The sequence below is a fragment of the Dendropsophus ebraccatus genome, unplaced genomic scaffold (assembly GCF_027789765.1).
Source record: "Dendropsophus ebraccatus isolate aDenEbr1 unplaced genomic scaffold, aDenEbr1.pat pat_scaffold_791_ctg1, whole genome shotgun sequence".
NCBI classification, from domain to species: domain Eukaryota; kingdom Metazoa; phylum Chordata; class Amphibia; order Anura; family Hylidae; genus Dendropsophus; species Dendropsophus ebraccatus.
Window position 1 is genome coordinate 37,165 of NW_027210390.1, and position 22,923 is coordinate 60,087.

The 22,923-nt window shown below is 46.6% G+C and overlaps 1 long non-coding RNA gene across 1 annotated transcript; it reads right to left on the reverse strand.

Annotated features, from left to right (window-relative positions):
- Nucleotides 1-55: 55 nt before the first annotated feature.
- Nucleotides 56-12,657, reverse strand: LOC138779848 (uncharacterized). Its single transcript, XR_011361222.1, has 4 exons — nt 12,555-12,657; nt 324-345; nt 210-228; nt 56-79 (listed from the first exon to the last, which is right to left on the reverse strand). It is a non-coding gene; the product is annotated as an uncharacterized lncRNA (long non-coding RNA).
- Between the last annotated feature and the right edge of the window lie 10,266 nt (nt 12,658-22,923).

Here is a 22,923-nt window from a genome sequence, read left to right on the forward strand (position 1 = left end):
AGGCTTGTTGTTTAAGACGATACTATGAGATACTTACTTCCAATCGTCCGAATCCTCCTCAATGTCCTCGATGTCGCTCCTGTTAGTGATAGAATAGAGAAGATAGTGAAAACCAGTCACACATTAGAGACATCAGTGATGATCGGGGTCTATAGGGGAGGAATTATAGGGTCACACAAGTTTTACATCTTCAGTTTAGATTTACTCACCCGAAATCCGATTCTTCATCTAAAGAAAAAAAATAGAAAACCATTAGTTTAGAGAACTGCTTTATACATTGTAGAGATACATAGATACATAGAGATATTATAGACAAAACTCACCCTCGCCGTCATCCAGTCCAGCCTGAAATAGGAAATAGAGAGAGTAAGCAGAGGACATTGGTATATTGCTGAGCATGAGACCTCCTTCTGTGTCCATCTGACCTATGTGCTTGGATGGGATAGGGTGTAGGTGGGGGCACTATTACAGTGCTCATCCAGGATTACACACACAGTCATTTCTTCCAAAAACACACGGAGGGCTGATTTAGTGGGCTATGAAGCAGAATGGTCAGATTTGTAATCCCGCTGTCAGTCCGCTCTGTGGAGAAGGTGGGGGGCAGCCCGAGGACCATGTGGATGATATCTATGTTTTTCCATGTGGTCCTGGGGCTGTCTCTACCTTTTCCACAGAGAGGGCAGACAGCGGGATCCATACTGCATACTGCTCCCCAGTATCTTCATTGTTTCTGCCCGCTGTCCTTAGCCGCCGGTGGAAATCTAGAGACGGTCTGTGAAGTTGCACCGGCAGCTGCGGACAGCGGGCAGAAGCCAGGAAAATATATCGGGGAGCGGGCAGAAGCATCGGGGAGCGGGCAGAGGTATGTATATACTTTATTATTTTCTTTATACAGTCATCAGCCATGGGCCGTGCATCGTTATTACACGTAGTGATGCGCAGTCGGCGGCCAATGTTTGTAGGTCAGGACCAAAAATAACCAATCAGTCGATCGTTGTCTTTATTACAAGGAGCAATAATCTGCAGAATCGGAGCTCTGGCTAGTAGGACCCCACTCTTTTCTAGCTGGGTGTCTGTTTGTGAACCGGCACACTTATGTTTGTGAACAGGTGTGAATTATCTTTTCAACGCAAGGTATTTCTAGTTTTTTACACTCATACTTCTACTTATACCTTTGCCATCTTTCTCTTGGCCAATTGTTTTTTTTTTCCTTTATTGAAAAATACAATTACAAACGGGAAAATGAGATATCTGAACAAGAGAGATATTGCAAACCTGATTGAGGCAATCCATTTCTGAGAAAATTCTTTATTTTTTTTTATATGCTACATGACCACCTTCCCATTGGAAAATTTGCCCTTGATCCAATATGGCGGCCATCAAAATGGTGACGGAATATCAATAAAAAGTCCAAATTCCCCAAACCAGCGCCGCAGATGAATATAATGAAGGTAGATGAGTAATCAGTGTCTGTGGATAATTTTATTAGAATCCCATCCAGTACACATTGGGGTAATATACTGTCATATTGTGTCACTCTGTTGCATAGAAAACTCTCCTATATACTGCACACCCTATTTGTGGTATAATTTACAATTATAATTGTCACTTATGTTTGAAAAATGCGGACAATAAACTAACAAATCAGTGTAAGCTTTTATCTTAGATCTAGGGGGTTATGTGAGTTATCCTGAATTATAAATGTATTTATTTATTTATTTCTGATTTATTTCAAGAACGGCGCCATGCTTATCCTCAGGTGTTATGTGGTATTACAACTCAGTTTTATTTACTTCACTAGAAAATGTGCTGCAATACCACAGAAAAACCGGGGACAGTAGTGGCGCTGTTTATGGATGGGAGCAGCTATGGCCCAGATTTATCAAACTGTGTAAGGCAACGTTCACACATAGTCAAAACACTCACTCACTCACTCACTCACATATAGCAACTTACGTGCTATAGACACCCAACAACTGCTAGATACCGTACAGTCATCATTGCCCCCCACCTCTTCCCTCTCCTGTCCTAATCTTGCTGCCAAACAATACCACGACACCCTCAAAACCACTCTGGACAAACTTGCACCCCCTATACCCCAAACAGCCCGACACAGACGGCCACAACCCTGGAACACAAGCAGAACTCGTTTTCTTAGACGGTGTTCTAGGTGTGCTGAACATCTGTGGAGGAAATCCAAGACAACATCCAACCTTCTACATTATAAGTCTATGCTTAGAAGCTACTACTCAGCTCTTCACTCTGCTAAGCAATCCTACTTTACCACTCTGATCTCTTCTCTTTCCCATAACCCAAAACGCCTCTTTGATACCCTCAACTCTCTCCTTAAACCCAAAGTTCAGACACCCATCACTAACCTCAGTGCTGAAGGCTTAGCCAACTACTTCAAGGGTAAAATAAACACAATCCGCCAGGAGATCATCTCCCATTCCCCAGGTAATATTAATCCTATTCCTCTCACTGTTTCTCCTCATCCCTCTCAGCCTTTGAGCCAGTGACCGAGGAGGAAGTCTCCAGACTCCTCTCCTCATCTCGTCCCACCACCTGCCCTAGTGACCCTATTCCCTCACACCTTGTCCAGTCTCTCTCCCCTGTTGTCACTACCTACCTTACTAAAGTCTTCAACCTCTCCCTCTCCTCTGGCATCTTCCCCTCGACTTTCAAACACTCCACCATCACTCCATTACTGAAAAACCCTCCCTAGACCCCTCCTGTGCAGCCAATTATCGACCTGTCTCTAATCTCCCTTTTATCTCTAAACTCTTGGAACGTCTGGTCTATTCCCGCCTAACCCGTTACCTCTCTGACAACTCTCTCCTTGATCCCCTTCAGTCTGGTTTCCGTCCTCACCACTCTACAGAAACTGCTTTTACTAAAGTCTCTAATGATCTCCTCACCGCCAAATCTAAAGGTGACCATTCCCTGCTCATTCTACTGGACCTATCTGCAGCTTTTGACACTGTAGACCACTAGCTCCTCCTCTCCACGCTCCGCTCTATTGGCCTAAAGGACTTTGCTCTTTCCTGGTTTTCCTCCTATCTCTCTGACCGCTCCTTTAGCGTATCGCTTTCTGGCTCCACCTCATCTTCTCTCCCCCTTACAGTCGGGGTTCCTCAGGATCAGTCCTGGGCCCTCTCCTTTTCTCACTTTACACTTTACCCATTGGACAAATCATCAGTAAGTTTGGTTTTCAGTACCATCTCTATGCTGATGATACCCAGCTATATACCTCCTCCCGTGATATCACCCCCGCACTTCTACAGAACACCAGTAACTGTCTGTCTGCCATCTCTAACGCTATGTCCTCCCTATTCCTAAAACTAAACCTTTCTAAGACTGAGCTTCTTGTCTTCCCTCCCTCTGCTAAACACCCTCCACCTGACATTTCCATCTCTGTCTGTGGTGCAACCATAACCCCTACACAACAAGCCCGCTGCCTTGGGGTTATGTTTGACTCAGATCTGTCCTTCACTCCTCATATTAAATCTCTTTCACGTTCCTGTAATCTGCATCTAAAAAACTTCTCTAAAATCCGTCCCTTCCTTACTGTCGAATCTGCTAAAACTCTTATTGTCGCTCTGATCCATTCCCGCCTTGACTACTGCAATTCCTTACTAATCGGCCTCCCTTCCTCTAAACTCTCCTCTCTCCAGTCCATTCTCAATAGAGCGGCCAGGCTTATCCCCATGTCCAGCCGCTATACTAATGCCTCCCCCCTGTCACTACATTGGCTCCCTATCAAACACAGGATCCAATACAAAGTCCTCCTGCTCACCCACAAGGCTCTCCACAGTGCTGCACCTCCCTATATCTCCTCCCTAATCTCCGTCTACTGCCCTACCCGTGCCTTACACTCCTCTAATGACTTAAGACTAACATCCACCTTAATCCGCACCTCTCACTTCCGTCTCCAGGACTTCACCCGAGCTGCACCAGTTCTATGGAATGCATTACCCAAGACTGTCAGACTCACCTCCAATACCCAAAGCTTCAAACGTGCCCTCAAAACTCATCTGTTCAAGCAGGCTTACCAGGTTCCCTAATTTTGACTGCTACCCTCAACCTCCCCCCCCCCCCCCCACACACACACACCTACCACCACGCACACATACATACATACATACATACATACATACATACACACACACACCAAGCATTTAAGCACTTAGACCTGTGCATGCATGCATTGGCTGGTGACAGGTTCACCCACCCTTACCTGCACTGCCTTATTTATAATGATGGCCGGACCATAAGAACAATGATGCATTTTGCCCCTCTGCCATTCTGTCTCGCACCCCCTCCTGATAGTGTGTAAGCTCATGCATGCGAGCAGGGACCTCACTCCTCATGTATGGATAATTATATGTATCTCTCTGTAATGTCTATTTTTTTCTCTATGTATGTACCCCAGAATTGTAAAGTGCTGCGGAATCTGTTGGCGCTATATAAACAAAAATTATTATTAAACTAAAATTATTATTATTATTATTATTATTATTATTATTATTAAAACATCGGTTGTTGGCAGTGTCAAACAACGGCCACTGTTTTACTTCTATTTGGATTGCGGGCAGATTTGGGTGTGCCTGTAATCCAATTAACCATAGACATCTGTTCAATGTACAGCCGTCAGAATGGCCATACATTACAATGTGTGCACAGTCCGAACAACGGCCGTTGTTCCTGCACCAGCGGCCGTAAATAATGGACAAGTCAATTGTTTGTGCGGCTGTACACAGCAGAAATCTGCAACATAAAATTCACAGTATAAAATCTGCAGCAAGCACAGTACATGTGAATGTTCCCTTAAAGACAAAGCAGGATGTGCTACATTTAGGCTGGATTTCCCCAAAGTATCCAAAAAACAAAAACTCCAGTATTGCTGCATGGTATAGACCAGTCCCCATATGTATACTGCTTGTAGATGAATGGTGGTCTGCTCATCCTGAATGTGCAGGGTAGGAGGATGGAGATAGTAGGGAGCAGCTTTGTACCTAATAGGCCCCATGTCAGGTGCACCAAACTACCCCTGCTCGCTCAGGGACCTGTCAGGGCAAAAATGTCCTAATGTGGGTGGAGCCATATGCTACACCCAGGGCATGTGACTGGCCTTTTTGGGCCATTTTTTGTGTGTATTTTTTTTACAACTGTCTTTGTTTTGGCGCCGGCTACAAGCTGCCGTAACAATCTCCCCCGACTATTCCTGGTGGATGGAACCAGTTGGGAGTAAATGATAGGGTGAGCATAGGGCATTGGAGAGGAATTGGACGGGGCAGGGGTCGCTTTTATTAGGGTGCTTACACCCCGACAAGTCCCTTAGCAAGCAGGGGTAGTTTGGTGCACCTGACATAGGGCCTATTAGGGACATAGGTGCTCCCTACTATCTCTATCCTCCTACCCTGCACCTTCGGGATGAGCAGACTACCATTGATCTACAAGCAGTATACATATGGTAAGATTGTCATATACTTTAGTACAGGGGCATTGCTAGGGTCCTAAAACATACGGGCATGGGCCCTCTGAGTGCCGTCATAAGCAGATAGTAATAATGCCCCCTGCTGTGTCCCCATATAGTAATAATGCCCCCTGCTGTGTCCCCATATAGTAATAATGCCCCCTGCTGTGTCCCCATATAGTAATAATGCCCCCTGCTGTACCCTCCATATAGTAATAATGCCCCCTCTGCTGTTAACCCGCAATTAACCCGACCACCATCCCCACACACAGTGTCGGACTGGAGTGCCTTGGGCCCACCAGGGGAAATCATTCTTAGGGCCCACCCTTCAGCCACCATACTTATCTATGGTAACATTAATAAGGGTCCAGTTACACGGCGTGATTTGGGGCAGTGTAGGGCTGCAAATGATTGCTAATCAGCAGGGCAGGAATACACAGAGATGTGCAGCCGACAGCAATGATTTTTACAGCCGCACAAAAGATCAAATCAGCCGACTATGGGGCATTTGCTTGTCAGCTGATCTGTGACACTTTTACATGGGGCTTCCTAGGAGCGCTTGTTACCGATAATTGGCCGGTGTAATTGGGCTATAAGACAATTTCCTTTGTATGATAACGCTGTATACTTAGATACAAAAGTCATACAGCTACCAATGACACCAGTATATAAAGAGCAAATATCCCCACACATATTACCGCCATACTATTACTGACCAGATCCTGTATACTGAGACTGATTTTACCAATAATACCATTATATAGGCGGGAAATATTATCACCATACATATTACCGCCACAATTACCGCCATACTGTTACTGACCAGATCCTGTATACTGAGAGTGATATTACTAATAATACCAGTATATCAGAGGGAAATATTATCACCATACATATTACCGCCATACTGTTACTGAACAAATCCTGTATACCAATAATACCAGTATACAAGGGGAAAATATTACCGCCACACCACAACCAATACCATCACTATATTGTTACTGACCAAATCTAGTATACTAAGAACAATAAAAAACAGTACCGGATTACAAGCAACAAATACCACCACATACTGACAAATACCACCACATACTGACTAATACCACCACATACTGACCAACGCCACCACTGCTACTGACTAATACCACCACATACTGACTAACACCACCACTGCTACTGAATAAGATTCACTGTACACAGATCACCATCACCTCATCCAGTCATATAGAGGTAGACACAGCTCTACACAGGTTCTATACACCATATACATTACAGTGCAAATATATCAGGTGACTCACAGGGGACGTCTTCTCTGATCGGAGTTCTTCCCTTTTCATCTTCTCCATCCGTCCTGGGCCATAATGAGAACTTCTATGAGCCACGAATCCACAGAATCTGCCAGACAGACATATTAGGCTCCTCACTATGTCACCATCCTCATCTCTCTACAAACTGCACATCTGTATTGGCCCCTGTACGCCCTCACTCTATATATATATATATATATATATATATATATATATATATATATATTCCTTACAGTATATGGTCCCCCCTCTGTTGTCCCCCTTATAAATGGCACCCCATATTGTCCATCCCCCATATAGGTACCCCCCTTATGCTGTCCATCCCCATATATACAGCGCCCTCAAGTTGTCCTTCTTCAATATAGATATCCTCATGTCCATTCACCCCATATGGCCCCCTCATGTTGTCGATTCCTTAGTAATAGCCCCCTCATGTTGTCCATTGCCCCCTATAGCCCCCTCATGTTGTCCACCCCCTCATAGCCCCCTCATGTTTTCCATCTCCCCATAGCCCCCTCATGTTGTCCATCCCCCCCATAGCCCCCTCATGTTTTCCATCCCCCCTATAGCCCCCTCATGTTGTCCATCCCCCCTATAGCCCCTCATGTTGTCCATCCCACCCTATAGCCCCCTCATGTTGTCCACCCCCCCTATAGCCCCCTCATGTTGTCCACCCCCCCCTATAGCCCCCTCATGTTTTCCATCTCCCCCTATAGCCCCCTCATGTTGTCCATCTCCCCCCATAGCCCCTCATGTTGTCCATCCCCCATAGCCCCTCATGTTGTCCATCTCCCCCCTATAGCCCCCTCATGTTGTCCATCTCCCCCCTATAGCCCCCTCATGTTGTCCATCTCCCCCCTATAGCCCCTCATGTTGTCCATCCCCCCCTATAGCCCCCTCATGTTATCCATCCCCCCTATAGCCCCCTCATGTTGTCCATCCCCCCTATAGCCCCCTCATGTTGTCCATCCCCCCTATAGCCCCCTCATGTTGTCCATCTCTCCCCCCCATGTTGTCCATCTCTCCCCCTCATGTTGTCCATCTCCCCCCCTTCATGTTGTCCATCTCCCCCCCCTTCATGTTGTCCATCTCCCCCCATGTTGTCCATCTCCCCCCCCCTCATGTTGTCCATCTCCCCCCCCTTCATGTTGTCCATCTCCCCCCCCCCTTCATGTTGTCCATCTCCCCCCCCCTTCATGTTGTCCATCTCTCCCCCATGTTGTCCATCTCCCCCCCCCCTCATGTTGTCCATCTCCCCCCCTTCATGTTGTCCATCTCCCCCCCCTTCATGTTGTCCATCTCTCCCCCATGTTGTCCATCTCTCCTCCATGTTGTCCATCTCCCCCCCTCATGTTGTCCATCTCCCACCCCTTCATGTTGTCCATCTCCCCCCCCTTCATGTTGTCCATCTTCCCCCCATGTTGTCCATCTCTCCCCCATGTTGTCCATCTCCCCCCCCTTCATGTTGTCCATCTCTCCCCCCATGTTGTCCATCTCTCCCCCATGTTGTCCATCTCTCCCCAATGTTGTCCATCTCTCCCCAATGTTGTCCATCTCCCCCCCCCCCTCATGTTGTCCATCCCCCCCCTTCATGTTGTCCATCTCCCCCCCCTCATGTTGTCCATCTCCCCCCCCTTCATGTTGTCCATCTCTCCCTCATGTTGTCCATCTCTCCCCCATGTTGTCCATCTCCCCCCCCTTCATGTTGTCCATCTCCCCCCCCTCATGTTGTCCATCTCCCCCCCCTCATGTTGTCCATCTCTCCCCCATGTTGTCCATCTCCCCCCCCCTCATGTTGTCCATCTCTCCCCCCCTCATGTTGTCCATCTCTCCCCTATGATAAAAAAAACAAAACCGAAACTCAACTCACCTGTCAACACGCTCCCCCGTCGTTGGTCTCTTCTCCTCTGTTCCCCGACAGACGAGCAGCTCCTGGTCCTGGACAGCGCCATCAACACTGAGCTCCGTGCGCGCCGCAGCGGCTGGGACTTCCGGTATGCGCTACGTGAACCGGAAGTCCTAGCAGCCGCACCGCACACAGAGCTCAGTGGTGATGACGCTGCCGGGACCAGCAGCTGCTCATCTGTCGGGGCGGCGGCGGCGGCAGCACCCTTGTGATCGCAAGCTTGCGATCACAAGGAAGGGAAGGTGCCGGCCAGCTATCGGCGGCTGAGTGGGCCCCCCAGGAGCACGGGGGCCCCCGATGCGGGGGGACCGTGCTCCCTGACTGGGGGGCGGGGCCTACTCCTGCTTGGGGCCCACCGGGGGTTTCCCCGGTCCCCCGGTGGCCCAGTCCGCCCCTTCCCACACACACTACCCCACCTGACCCCCTCCACTAACACACTACCACACCTGACCCCCTCCCACACATACACACTATGCCATTTGACCCCCACACACACACATAGTGCCCCTTATGGTAGCTAATGCCCCCACAGTACCCCATATAGTAGCCAATCCCCCCACAATGCCCCATATTGTAGCCAATCCTCCCACAGTGCCCCATATAGTAGCCAATCCCTCCACAGTGCCCCATTTAGTAGCCAATCCCCCCACAGTGCCCCATATAGTAGCCAATCCCCCCACAGTGCCCCATATGGTAGCCAATCACCCCACAGTGCCCCATATAGTAGCCAATCACCCCACAGTGCCCCATATGGTAGCCAATCCCCCCACAGTGTCCCATATAGTAGCCAATCCCCCCATAGTGCCTGGTAAAGTATCTAATCCCCCCCAACAGTGGCCCATATAGTATCCAATACCCCCATAGTGCCCATATAGTATCCAATACCCCCATTAGTGCCCCATATAGTAGCCAATCCCCCCACAGTGCCCCATATAGTAGCCAATTCCCCACAGTGCCCCATATAGTAGCCAATACCCCATAGTGCCTGGTATAGTATCTAATCCACCCATAGCGCCCGGTATAGTATCTAGTTCCCCATATAGTATCCAATACCCCCAATAGTGCCCCATATAGTATCCAATACCCCCCAATAGTGCCCCATATAGTAGACAATACTCCCATATAGTAGCCAATACCTCCATAATGCCCATATAGTATCCAGTACCTACCAATAGTGCCCCATTTAGTAGCCAATAACCCCCAATTGTGCCCCATATAGTATCTAATACCCCCATATAGTAGCCAATATGCCCCAATAGTGCCTCATATAGTCACTCCAGTCCAATCCAGACCCTCTCCTCTGTACAGAGCCCTTCTATTGACACCAGCCTGGCACCCGCACTTCCCCACCAGAAAAAAACAAACAAAAACAAAACCTCACCTGTCACCCGTTCCCAGCAGCTTCTCTCCCGGCAGCGCGCGGTCTCCGGAGCATGCAGCGTCTCTTTACCATGCTGCCGTTGCTGGAAGATCACAGGAGACGGCGGGCTGCTGGGAGAGGAGCTGCAGCCGCAGCGCTGCCCAATCCAAAAGTGTCTGGCAGCGGGCAGCCTCCTTTTGAGAGCATGGTGGCGGGTGGTCCACTCGCATCTCAGCCATATGTGCCTCCCCCATGCTTCTCCCCTGCGCCTCCTAACCTCCACTTGCGAGATGGGTAGTAGCGGCAGCTTGACGTGTCGCCCGGACGTGCTCCTCCAATCCAATCAGCTCAGAGCGGGAGCGTGGGGCAGCTGTGGTGGGCCGTGGTGCACGCATCCAATCAACACATGCGCCACGGCCTGCCGCAGCAGCCCCATGCCCCCTCTGTGCTAATTGGATTGGAGGAGCACGTCCGGGCAGGCAGTAGGTAAGGCGGAGTGGCAGTCGCAGCGAGCTGCGAGCCAGATGCGGCCATCAAAAGAGCCACATCTGGCCTGCAAGACCGGGGCAGCAAAGATCTGTGACAGAAGCCTTAGTGTTAAACAGAGACTCTATGAGAGGGCTCACACGCTTCCTCTCTCCTCCGCTCCAAGAATTGACATGTCAACGCCGCTTGACATTGAGGCAGGCGTTGCTCTTACAGTTTGGGGTCTACAGTATAGCAGCTATTTGCCAGTAAATGTATGTTACACCTAATAATAAATCAGAGTGCATTCTAATATATATATATATATATATATATATATATATATATATATATATATATAGTAATTTATTTATTTTTATTTAAAGGAGTACACCAGTCATCATGCAAAAATGTAAATGTTTTCTTAGAAGGTATCCAGCAGACAATACATAGAACCCTGCTGACATGGTGATTTTGTAATTACATATCAATAATTTGTTGTACCATGCCGGATTTGTTACAGCGCGCTCTCCTCCAGTGCTCTCCTCCATTTGCGGCAAATCTGGAGCTCCATGCTGTCTCACAAACGGAGAGTGACCTGGCACAGTTCCTCACCGCTCACAGCCTTGTGTCTGTCGGCCGCTATGGAGGATGGCCGGGCTGCTGTGCACTGCGGGGGTCCATAGCTGTGCTCGACAACGTCCCGGCTCTACAAGCAGACAGGGAAGCCTGTTGTGGAATCCTCCCCCCCATTACAATGCGGAGGAGGTGCTGCTGTGCGAGGGGTGGTAGGAGGATTCCACTACAGGCTTCCCCATCTGCCCGTATAGCCAGGACAATGTACAGCAGTCGTTGTGCCCCCCCCATAGGCCATCCCCAGGACATTGTGCAAGAGCAGCGGTGGCCCCGTTCATCCTTAAGGCACCTCCCCCTTGACAAAACCGAGCAACGCTGTCAGTGGTGCTGTATGATGAGGGATTACACTCCAGGCTTCCCTGTCTTCCTGTAGAGCCCGTAGAGGGACAATGTCCAGCGGCACCCCTCTTGTATGTCAGCATCTCAGTGGCTGTGTAATGGGGGAGGGGGATATCACTGCAGGCTTCCCTGCCACCCCCTCTGTGACTCTCCAGCTATTAAATTCTTTATTTAGAGAAGCAGCAGGGAAACACAACAACACTCCAGTGCGCCAGTACATATAGCAAGTTGCACAACAAAATAACACAGGAGCAGCTTTTACCTATGTTTAATAAAGAATATCTTGTATATGATCTTCGGATGTGCTGAGCATTTTCCCTTCAGACTTTTTCTTTTTGTTTGTTTTTCTCCCATAAAGTGTTGTCACCACACCATGATCATGGGAGTTGTAGTTCTGCAACCTGGAGCTTTCCTGGTTGAATAACTACAACTCCCATCACCACAACATGAGGATGGGGATTGTAGTTATGCAACCAGGAGAGCTTCAGGTTACAGAACTACAAATCCCATACTGTACCATATATATTATAATTATTTTTATTCAACCTGACAGATCACACAGTAGATCCTGATCCAGTGATAGCATTGTCACATATTACTGCACATCTGGATAAAGTCTTAGGCCAGGCCCATGTATGTGTGCTATGGGATTTCCCTCTCTACCTTATAGGAGTATATTCCTTCCTATGTCCGCAGAGGTGCTGGAGATCACATAACACACACAGTGCATGAGCCCGGCCATAGACCACAGCCACCACCCAGCAGTTATCATGGCCAACTAAGCCCCGCCCCCTGCATGGAACATGGCAAAATGGCAGTTGGAAATGGCTGAACATGGGGAATAAGTAACAGGGTGTGAGGTATTTATAGCTCCCCATTCTACACATCTCCTCCCATCACCACTGTCTCCTATGGGGGGGGGCACCTATGTGGTCATGTGATCAGGGAGGAGTATCTACAGGTACAGATACTCCTGGACAGGACATCCCACTATGTACACAACCCCATCTCTATACAACCCTATCTGCTATACCCTGCTATACTGGATGGGGAATTCTCACTCACATGTTCCTCGTAGACAACGGGAAAGTCCGTATCCTCCACGAACTGGTCCTCCTCGCTGTAGATGATGGTCAGCTCTTCCTCCATGTCTCCAAAACTCCTTCTGTCACCAATCTTCCACAAATCGCCTATGTGTGTGAGAGAATTAAAGATTACATGGAGAAAACTGATTAAAAATAGAAAATAACAAAAAAATACCAGGAGCCAATGGATGTGTGTACTTACAGTCCAACTCCTAATAAAGCTCTGAAGGGTCCAGTTTGTAAACAAATTACATCATGATTTTCAATAATCTTTATTTAAACATCTTGAAACAAACACTTGTACTAACCAAACAATGAACAGTCGACCATTGGCAGGAATTAGTGTGAATAAAATCTTGGTCTATGCGCTCGGCTGTAGTATTTTATTATGATTTATACTGATATTTGATTAATGTTGCTCAAAAAAACAAAAACATTTATTTGATAAAAGGTTCCAGTCCCTTCCTATAAGAATAGTTTTTCCCATATAATTACTATTTTATTAATAGTTTTATATAAGGGTAATAAGTGATTATTATTACATATCTGCCACTACTTTCCCGCCTGCTCTGCCTGTGTAGGGTTCAGGTCTCTTTTGGGGTTTAGTGTTTATGTTCATCTTGACTATTGTGCACAGTTTGCCATAGGCGGCCATTATAACACATATGTGTATAGAGAAGTCCAGTCTCCTACACTCAATACACTTCAGCCTGTGACAATATGGGGCATTGCATCTGGTTACAGGGGGCATATCTAACTACTAATGTTATTGTATATGGCTACAGAGAGCCTCTCTAGCTACATAGGGCATTGTTTCTGGCTTCAGGGGCCACTGTATCTGGGTATAGGGGCCATAATGGATATGGTTAAAGTAGACATTGGGGGAAATTTATCAACAGGGGATTTTTCTAGATGTGGTCTATTTCTGCTTTGGCAAGAATAGACTGTTCTATTTAAAGTGCAATTTACTATCAGGGATAAGCATGGTCTATTTTCTGTGGTGCAGATTTGTTTGGTTAAGAATTGTCTCTAAATGGTCTCAGAATTGTCTCTAAATAGTCTCATTGGCCCTGGTTTGCCTCCTAGGTAATGAGCATTATCTTCTCCCTTTCTAGTTCAGATACCGGCATGCAGAGGATTACGTCGGATTCGTTTGGACTACTTTGATGACCAGCGGACTTTACTGTTCAATAAAATGGTCTACGAGGGGTGTGGGGGTGTTTTTATTTGATTAAAATATTTTTCTAAGTGTGTTGTGTTTTCTTTCATTACTTTACAGACTTAGTAGTGGAAGCTGTCTGATAGACGGAATCCATTATTAAGTCTGGGCCTAGTGCTAGCCGGTATAAAATGGCTAACACTAACCCCGCCATTATTACCCCAGTACCCAATGCCACCAGGGGTACTGGGAAGAGCTGGGTGCCAGTGGTCCCGGAGCGTCAAAATTGGCGCTCTTGAACTGGGCGGCAGCAGGCTGGTAATATTAGGCTGGGGAGGGCCAAAATAAATGGCCCTTCCCACCCTGGTGCTACTAGGCTGCTGCTGCTTGGTTTTTAACGTGGCTAGTTATGGAAAGTGGGGGGGATCCTATGTGTTTTTTTTAAATATAACCAGCTGGGTTAAAAAACAAGCAGCAGCAGCCTAGTAATACCAGTGTGGGAAGGGCCATTTATTTTAGCTGCACCTGACCCACGGAGCATGCCGGCTCCACATTATAGGTGGTGAAATACACCACCTCTAGTATGGAGTCAGTCTGCGACCCATGTGTGACTATTTTAGTTAGTTGTACATCATGTCTACTTTCAGCGTAAGCCGAAGTAGGCATGATTGGTGTATGTCGAGGAAAAGTCGCAACTATGCGGTTGTGCAAAATTTTGTGACTTTTGCACTTCAAAAAAATGGCTTAAATTTTTGATAAATCTCCCTAATTGTGTTTTGTTACGGGGGCATATCTAGCTGTAAGGGTCATTCTAACTGGTTATAGGGGCACACTGTATCTGGCTATAGCAGACATGGAATTTGATCCAGGTAGTATATCTAGTAACAAGGCGTATTATATCTGGTTATAGGGATATTGTATCTGGTTATAGGTGCATTGTATCTGGTTATAGGGGTATTGTATCTGGTTATAGGGGTATTGTATCTGGTTATAAGGGCATTGTATCTGGTTATAGGAGCATTGTATCTGGTTATAGGGATATTGTATCGGGTTATAAGGGCATTGTATCTGGTCATAGGGGTATTGTATCTGGTTATAGGGGTATTGTATCTGGTTATAGGGGTATTGTAATTGTGTTTTGTTACGGGGGCATATCTAGCTGTAAGGGTCATTCTAATTGGTTATAGGGGCACACTGTATCTGGCTATAGCAGACATGGAATTTGATCCAGGTAGTATATCTAGTAACAAGGCGTATTGTATCTGGTTATAGGGATATTGTATCGGGTTATAGGGGCATTGTATCTGGTTATAGGGGTATTGTATCTGGTTATAGGAGCATTTTATCTGGTTATAGGGGTATTGTATCTGGTTATAGGGGCATTGTATCGGGTTATAGGGGCATTGTAACGGGTTATAAGGGCATTGTATCTGGTCATAGGGATATTGTATCTGGTTATAGGGGCATTGTCTCTGGTTATAGGGGCATTGTATCTGGTTATAGGGGTATTGTATCTGGTTATACAAACACAGAACATCACAATAGCGATTTTTCTCATATAACAATACACCCTATTGAACAGATTCCTATCACTAATACCGATCGGTGGTCATCTTTATGTAGACGTGAATCCTTCTGGATCTATCGGGTACAATCTCTTATACCCGACGGTCTTAACGAATGCATAGAACTTGCAGATTGAGCTTGAGACATATATGTTAACGGTCCATTAAACAGACTTTATGTAATTAATTATATATATGCACACATATTTTATGTATTCTTAGACACATCTCCTTTCTATCTATTTATTTATTTATATATTTATATATTTACACACACTCACATTGATATATCTACATACACTTATATACACATATTTATATATGTCCCCATTCAAATATCCCAGCTATTCTGCCTATTGGTTTTTTACCACTAGATGGCGATGAGAATATAGTCATTTTAACCATTATTACATTGTCTACATATATATATTTTGATATTGGTCTTGTAATAGATTATCTATCTGTTAGATATCTGGTTTGTATCTATGTTATTTTTAATATTCTCTGTATCTCTCACACCTGTATATCAGCAACGCTTATATTTCGGCATATACGCCTTTTACGTTATTTTACTATTCTGAATCCTCTCTACGTAGGTTCCGCAGGCCACGTCTCCGGAACTCCGGAATCACATGATGCCGCTGCGCACGTCCGCATTGATGTCATGACGCTCGGCCGCTCACGTGACCCAGCCGGACGCAGACGCTGTCCTCCGGACTCTCGGGGAAATGTAAGTTATAGATCCCCTTTCTATATACAGTATTGGTAATGTGATTTGTATCTATTTTCCGATAGACCAATGAACTTGCCCACACTTAGGGCACTCCCCCTATACATGTAACGAACCCGGAAGTGATTATTCACTTGACCGGTCTGTATACTACTTAAACCCATGTTTATCATCACTCTGTGTAAACTTGAGAAAGGCCACCTTATATTTGGCGGCCGAAACGCGTCGTTTTTTAATAAATATTCCTTCAATGCAATAACTACCGCTATCTGTGGTACCTTGGACACCTGCGCCCATCACAAGCCGGGATTACATATGGTCCCAAAGCCCGCAGCAGCTGGCAATCTGTACTATCTATCGTACGACTCCCTTGAACGTACCCCGGCAGGAGCTGCGGTGTCCTACTCCTTATGCCTGCTATAGAGTTGTGCCTATAATCCAGCACAACTCCCCTAGGTGAGTGCAACACCCCCCCTTTTCCGTGCCTGACACTTTTCTACCATTATTTATTGCACCAGGAGGCGCCCCCGTTTCTTCTCCTTTTTTTCTCCCTATCTGGTTATAGGGGCATTGTCTCTGGTTATAGGGGCATTGTATCTGGTTATAGGGGTATTGTATCTGGTTATAGGGGCATTGTATCTGGTTATAGGGGTATTGTGTGTGGTTATAGGGGCATTGTATCTGGTTATAGGGGCATTGTATCGGGTTATAGGGGCATTGTATCTGGTTATAGGGGCATTGTATCTGGTTATAGGGGTATTGTATCTGGTTATAGAGGTATTGTATCTGGCTGCAGGAGGCACAGTGTTGGGTTGGTGGAAAGTAAGTGTAACTTTCTTTCTTTGTGCATGGCATTGTTTGGGGTTATATGGGGCATAGCTGGCTACAGGGGGCATTGTATCTGTTTTTAAAGGGCATACTGTATCTGACTACAGGGGACATTGCATCTGGTCATAGGAGGCATATCTAGTTATATGGGGTGTTGTATCTGGCTGTAGGGAGCATTGTATCTAGCTACTGAGGCATTACCACTGGCTATAGGGGACCTATCTGTCTACAGGGACCACTGAATCTGGCTGCAGGCGGCATATCTAGCTACAGGGGCCTTATTATTTTATTATTGGCAAAAGGGGATGTTATTATAGGGGAATGTGGTCATCATTATGGGTTATGGAGCATTGTTACTGGCTGCAAGAGAGTTTTATTACTTGTTACAGGGTCATTATTGCTGACTACTGGTGACACTATTACTGGGAATAGGGACATTATATCTGGCTACAGGGCTCCATATTACTGGGGAAGGGGCATTACTAATGGCTACAGGGGACACTATTACTGGGGAAGGGCCATTACTAATGGCTACAGGGGGCACTATTACTGGGGAAGGGGCATTACTAATGCCTACAGGGGACACTATTACTGGGGAAGGGGCATTACTAATGGCTACAGGGGGCACTATTACTGGGGAAGGGTCATTACTAATGGCTACAGGGGACACTATTACTGGGGAAGGGCCATTACTAATGGCTACAGGGGGCACTATTACTGGGGAAGGGGCATTACTAATGGCTACAGGGCTCCATATTACTGGGAAAGGGGCATTACTAATGGCTACAGGGGCACTATTACTGAGGAAGGGGCATTACTAATGGCTACAGGGCTCTATATTACTGGGGAAGGGGCATTACTAATGGCTACAGGGGACACTAATATTTGAGAAGGAAGCATAATATTTGGGACATACAGGTCAGTCACATTGTTATTGAGGGATCTGATGTGGAAAGGAGCTGCTGACAGAGCCTATGGCTGCAGTGGGATATTAGTCCTTGGGGGTCTCATTGAGTAAATCTTATCACTTGGGGGTACTCTTCTTCCTTCTTTAATACCTGACCCTCTGCATCTCTTTCCTTCTGCCTAAATTCCTTTTTACTTTTGTCTATTCCAATTTTTAATTGCAAACCACACCTGAACTGGAGACAAGAGAGGGGGAAAAGTGGCCATGTTTTTGTAGAACTGGATAACCCCTTTAAGGATTCTCCTTAAGTGTTAGCGTCATCTCAAACTATACAGTCTGTAGCTGTATTTCAGTTTTTCTCCAACGTCTTAAGCATTCAATACAAGTATTCAGCGGGATCTGCTTACATGGTTCTTTACTGATGTTCCAGTATTCTCTTAAACCTTTAGAGATTGTGCCACACAATTCTGCCTGCCATCAGGGCCCACCTATATACTTGTAATGCTCACCTAGGCCCACCTAGATGGTTGTATTGGCTGACCCCAGGCCCAACCAGATGATCACAGAGCACAGCTCCAACAATCACCTAGGCCGAACTAGAGGGCTACATAGCACAGCTCCAACAATTACATAGACCCCTTCAGATAATTATAAACCACTCTTACAATGTTCACCTAGGCCCACCCAGTGTACTACTCCCCCCCTGGACCATTTCTTTCCCTAATATTGCCCTCTTAAAGGTGAGAGCTCCCTGCAATACCTTTTCTCCCACCAGAATAGACACAATTTCTTCCCAATATTTTCTCAGTTGGGCACATGCCCAGAAGAGATGTAACATATATAATCCGTCTCCCCCTTGTATTGTTTGGACTTTAATAATACCGTCACTCTGTGCAACCTCAAATAGTCTTTTATCTTCAGTTTTGTCGGCATATTTCAATTGAAAATATTTTAATCTGTGCCCCCAATTTTGATCTTTATCACTAATTGCTCGAAACGTCTTAGGCTATGTTCACACAACGTATTAGACCAGCCGTTCCGTGACATCGCTTAAGGCCATATCAGGCCCAGTACTTAAGGGGTTAAGCTGACGACAGAACGTTTTGGACAGGTGTAGAAAAAAAGAAAAAAGAACCATCTTGGTGGGAGACCACAATAATGCACAGAGAAGTATGCCCTATATAACACTGATAATACACAGAGCGGTGATAATACACAGAGAGGGACCCCGCATCACACTGATACTACACAGAGAGGGACCCCGCATCACACTGATAATACAAAGAGAGGGACCCTGCCTCACACTGATAATACACAGAGAGGGACCCCGCCTCACACTGATACTACACAGAGAGGGACCCCGCATCACACTGATAATACACAGAGAGGGACCCCGCATCACACTGGTACTACACAGAGAGGGACCCCGCATCACATTGATACTACACAGAGAGGGACCCCGCATCACACTGATACTACACAGAGAGGGACCCCGCATCACACTGATAATACACAGAGAGGGACCCCGCCTCACACTGATACAACACAGAGAGGGACCCCGCATCACACTGATAATACACAGAGAGGGACCCCGCATCACACTGATACTACACAGAGAGGGACCCCGCATCACACTGATAATACACAGAGAGAGACCCCGCATCACACTGATAATACACAGAGAGGGACCCCGCCTCACACTGATACTACACAGAGAGGGACCCCGCATCTCACTGATAATACACAGAGAGGGACCCCACATCACACTGATACTACAAAGAGAGGGACCCTGCATCACACTGATAATACACAGAGAGAGACCCCGCATCACACTGATAATACACAGAGAAGGACCCTGCATCACACTGATAATACACAGAGAGGGACCCCGCATCACACTGATAATACACAGAGAGGGACCCTGCATCACACTGATAATACACAAAGAGGGTCCCCGCATATCACTGATAATACACAGAGAGGGACCCCGCATCACACTGATAATACACAGAGAGGGACCCCGCATCACACTGATAATACACAGAGAGGGACCCCGCATCACACTGATACTACACATAGAGGGACCCCGTATCACACTGATAATACATAGAGAGGGACCCCGCATATCACTGATAATACTCAGAGAGGGACCCCGCATCACACTGATAATACACAGAGAGGGACCCCGCATCACACTAATACTACACAGAGAGGGACCCCACATCACACTGATAATACACAGAGTGGGACCCCGCATCACACTAATACTACACAGAGAGGGACCCCATATCACACTGATACTACACAGAGAGGGACCCCGTATCACACTGATAATACACAGAGAGGGACATCGCATCACACTTATAATACACAGAGAGGGACCCCGCATCACACTGATAATACACAGAGAGGGACCCCGCATCACACTGATAATACACAGAGAGGGACCCCGCCTCACACTGATACTACACAGAGAGGGACCCCGCCTCACACTGATACTACACAGAGAGGGCCCCCGCATCACACTGATAATACACAGAGAGGGACCCCGCATCACACTGATACTACACAGAGAGGGACCCCGCCTCACACTGATACTACACAGAGAGGGCCCCCGCATCACACTGATATTACACAGAGAGGGACCCCGCATCACATTGATACTACACAGAGAGGGACCCCACATCACACTGATAATACACAGAGAGGGACCCCGCATCACACTGATAATACACAGAGAGGGACCCCGCATCACACTGATACTACACATAGAGGGACCCCGTATCACACTGATAATACACAGAGAGGGACATCGCATCACACTTATTATACACAGAGAGGGACCCCGCATCACACTGATAATACACAGAGAGGGACCCCGCATCACACTAATACTACACAGAGAGGGACCCCACATCACACTGATAATACACAGAGAGGGACCCCGCATCACACTGATAATACACATAGAGGGACCCCGCACCACACTAATACTACACAGAGAGGGACCCCGCATCATACCAATAATACAGAGAGGGACCCCGCATCATACCGATAATACAGAGAGGGACCCCGCATCACACTGATACTACACATAGAGGGACCCCGTATCACACTGATAATACATAGAGAGGGACCCCGCATATCACTGATAATACACAGAGAGGGACCCCGCATCACACTGATAATACACAGAGAGGGACCCCGCATCACACTAATACTACATAGAGAGGGGCACCCTCATCACACAGATAATACACAGAGAGGGACCCCGCATTACATCACATAGAAAGCTATGCTGTGACCTTGTCTTAGCAACAACATTCAAGGACGAGTCTTCTGATATTAAAGCGGGTGTCTAAGGGAACACAATGTGGTCCCTACTAGGACAGGTTGATGTGATTGCAGCCCTCTACACTGGGACAGGATCATCCCCCTCTGACTTATTTCTTAATGTTAATACAGATGAGACATCCAGAGCAGTCTCCTACTATTCATATAACTTCTCATATCTTCCTTTATTTGGCTTACAGCTCTAAATTTTTTTCAACAGTAAAATTCTTATCATCTGCGCCCACCACTAGGGGGCACTAACTGAAGACACATCATGACTAATATTAATAGTGATCATAAATTTGTATACACTGAGCTCACAAACCTACAATCTTACTGTTGGGGTCGATTCACATAGATACAGTCATATGAGACAATAGTGAGTGCAGCTCTGGAGTATAATACAGGATGTAACTGTGATCAAATGTTGCATTTTTGGTAATATTTTAAAATTTTAATGTAATAAAATGCACAAATGTGAACAGAGAGCGATAGTTTTGGTGGCTGGAGGACAGTGATCCGGCAGAGTCCTGAGAGGTGAGTAAGACCTGATTTCAGCACCAGCTCTCCGGACAGCTCCAAGTGCTGAATCCCTATAGAGAAGCAGAGTAGCAGAGATTTATAACTACAGGCTTATCGGGAGGTACTACAAGGCTCAGCATACCTTCTGCCAGGAAATATCAGGTCGCTCCCTGGTCCTAAAAGGCTTTATCCTCTCCCCATAGTGAATCCTGGTGCCATCTATACCCCAGGAAAGGGATGAGCACACACCCGGCTGTCCACATAATGTAGAACCTGACCCATCAGACCAGTCACCTTCTTCTATTGCTCCATGTTCAGTTCTCTATTACAGGCACTACTGGGGTGGACAGGGACTACTGGGGTATGACTGGTCTGCAGGGCCCCATACATCTCATGTGTGATCTGACTCCTTTCCACCATAGCCAGCAGGAATAATTTTTATAATACAGGATGTAACTCAGGATCAGTAATGTAATTTATGTACACAGTGACCCCACCAGCAGAATAGGGAGTGCAGCTCTGGGGTATGATACAGGATGCAACTCAAGATGAGTATAGGATCAGTTATGTAATGTATGTACACAATGTAGGACTGCGGTATGAGGCCACCGTAACGTGGTGGGGTAGTTTACACCACTTTCAAGTGGTAACCAAGAGCCTCATTATTTTTGTGGAAGTTTTTTATGGCAGTTTGGGGGGGCTGCTTTTAACTATTTCCATGTCTGTAGTGGGTCTGTATCTTGGTATTGCGGTGAGCTGTTGCATTTTTCTGTGTTTTTGTGTGTTATATACACAGTGACCCCATCAGCAGAATAATGAGTGCAGCTCTGGGGTATAATACAGGATATAACTCGGGATCAGTACAGGATAAGTAATGTAAGTACACAGTTACCTCACCAGCAAAATAGTGAGTGCAACTCTGCAGTATAAAGCCATGTTCATACCCTGGAACAGACCGGCCGTTCAGTGACCCGGCCGGTCTCTGAAAAGATCTTTGGGGCTGCAGCATTCTGATGCGGGCACATCCATGCGCGCCCGCATCAGAACTCCCCACAGCACATAATGAAGCTTGCGGCCAGGGCCGTCACTTCATTGTGTGAACTGATATGGTTTCCTACGGCTGCTACTCACTGAATAGTGGCCACAGAAAACTGACCTGTCAGTTCTTTGCAGCGCCGCGAGGGATCTCAGCCGGATCGTATACTATGTGTATATGCTCCAGCCGAGATCCCATAGAAGAAAAGGCAACGTATGTTTCCGTACAAAGTACGGCCGTTGTTGCCGATTTCATCAACTGCCGTACTT